The sequence below is a fragment of the Octopus bimaculoides genome, chromosome 4, assembly GCF_001194135.2.
Source record: "Octopus bimaculoides isolate UCB-OBI-ISO-001 chromosome 4, ASM119413v2, whole genome shotgun sequence".
Lineage (NCBI taxonomy): Eukaryota > Metazoa > Mollusca > Cephalopoda > Octopoda > Octopodidae > Octopus > Octopus bimaculoides.
Window position 1 is genome coordinate 91,687,238 of NC_068984.1, and position 2,534 is coordinate 91,689,771.

Genomic DNA, 2,534 nt, shown 5'->3' on the forward strand with positions numbered 1-2,534 from the left:
TCTTGCTGAGGGAAACTGTAGGCTTCACACTTCTTGATCAGCTTCTGAATTTTCTAATCGTTGCTGTAGGATCAGTCCTGGTGTCTACGTTTGTTCTGGCCCAGATGAGTGAGTGCAGTGTTGTACACCACGTCTCTGAACATCACCCAGTCCTCCTCTACTCCCTTTGTACTAACGTCGATATGGCTGAACTTGCCCAGATCTTCGCTGAGGTTCTACTTCATATAGTGCCGTACCAATTTAGTGATGTTTAGTCGTTTGATTGTTGGCTTCCCTTGTGATTGCCTGTATGTCGAGTTTTTCGAGGATGAGTCTGTTATCTGTCTAGCATTCAGCACCGCACATGGCCTTTGTTACCCTAACATCTTGTCTGTCCCGTCTTCTGACTATGACATAGTCTATTAGATACCAATGTTTGCTGCGTGGATGCATCCAGATGTCTTTTTGTGGTTTGGCATGCAAAATGCTGTGTTGGTAATCAGCAGGTCATGTGCTGCACAGATCTTAAGCAGTAGATGATCGTTGCTGTTGCTCTTGCCAACTCCGTTTCTCCCAGCGATTCCCTTCCATGTTTGGTAGCCTGCACCAGTTCTGGTGTTGAAGTCGCCGAGAACGACGAGCTTGACATTAAGCACACCTACTCTGAGGGATCTCAAATCTTCATAAAACATATCTTTAACCTCCCCAGGCTTAGTCATAGTGAGAGTGTAAGCACTGATGATGGTGGAATAGCCCTTTCATCTGAGGGAGAACCGCAGTCTGTCATTCATTTCTTTGGGGGAGCTGGTTAGCTTGCTGAACACACCAGATCTGATGGCAAAATCCACTCCTGCTTCACGACGTTCGTCGCTACTGCAGCTGCTCCAGAAGAAGGTGTAACCGGTTTTGATCCCAGTCCCTGACCTTTGTCTGTCAGCCTGGTATCGCTCATAGCTGCAATTTTGCTCTACCGAGTTCTTTTACAAGTGTTTTCTGTCTCTCACGCCAGTTTGCTTTGGAGCTGTCCATGACATGCAGCGTTCACACATTTCATGTGTCACTGCTGAGCGCTGTCAACAATATCTTCATCTTAATGTTTCAAGCGTATGGTGAAGCGGGCTATATTTAGAGAACCTTTTCTAGCCCTGCCCTCAGGCCATGGAGGTGAGCAGATCAATCTTAGAGGGTGAAATCCTTAGACACAAAGGGATTGGTGAATGCTACAGCTACTTCAGTCAGTGGGGAGCGGCCCTATGTCCTAGGCTGCCTGCGTTTGTAATTACAGCCTCTAGTGCCTCCATACCTTCTACTTTGTCATTTTCCCATCGTCACAAGACTTGAAGGTGGGTTTGGGATGGTGTGATGTTTTGACTTGCGCGTGACATGGATTAAAAGTGAGGGATGGTTGCGCAACATCATCTGCCTCACTCTCTCGTCCGTCCGTTCCCATTTGATTCCAGTAGCAGGACGAGGTCAAGACAACTGTCCACCCCCCACAATGCTTGCAGATCCGCCTTCCTACCCGTTGTACTAATCTCGTGGTTTCCTCCACACAGTCCGTCGGGTCCAGTCTTCACATACATTAGTAAAGAAGTCCTTGCTCGCAGAGGGTTGAAAGCTGTCAACTACTCTCACCACGCTTTAGCCGGCTTGTGGAAACCATTACCCGGGATGTGGCCGCAGTTTCATGCAGACAGCTTCGAGGAATCACAGGTGAGAGCTAGGTGTCATGTGAGGACCAAAGTGGACGAACTACCTCGCAGAGCCACACTTGTTCTCCGATCAGAAGTACTACCCCATCCAGACGCTCACCACGCTGCTGCACTATATCGAACATTGAATGAAGAATGCTGTTTTATTATAGAAATAACTTTAAATACTTTTGAGCAACAAACATTTTTATTCAAATACTCACTATGTGTATGAAATATATTGAACATCGAATGGAGAATAAATGTTGCTTTATTATAAAAATTATTTGAAATGCTCAAACATTTTAAATAGCAAAACTTATTTTTTAATTAAACTACTCACCATGTTCATCGAATGAAGAATTCAGGTTGCTTTATTATAGAAATAACATAAAAAGATGTCCAGACATTTTGAAAGTAACAAACTAAATTTTTATTAAAATACTCACCATGTCTATAATTATTGTCAAGTGACAATTGTTTGTTATTGATTGCTATTTAACGTTATTGTTATCGACAGCTGTACTCTCCCTTAACCGGACAACAGGCGTTCAGCATAAACCCACATTTCAGATATCTCCGGACACTGGACAATAGCGTGATGGACAGTTTCCCTATCCCCCCGCATCTTGGACAGGTCGGAGAGTGAGACTTTCCATGTCTTGCGAGTTTATCCCAAACGGGCAAGGCGCCCGTGTAACATTGCCAGGTCAAGGACTTTTGGAAATTGTCCAACGTTCTCAACCCGAATGTACGGTGGAACAAGCTGTCAAGTTGAATATGCCCGAGACCTAGAGTCGTCCCCAGGTCATCGTCACATTCAGACTCTACCAACCCACTATATAAAAAACGTGTAGAACCCCC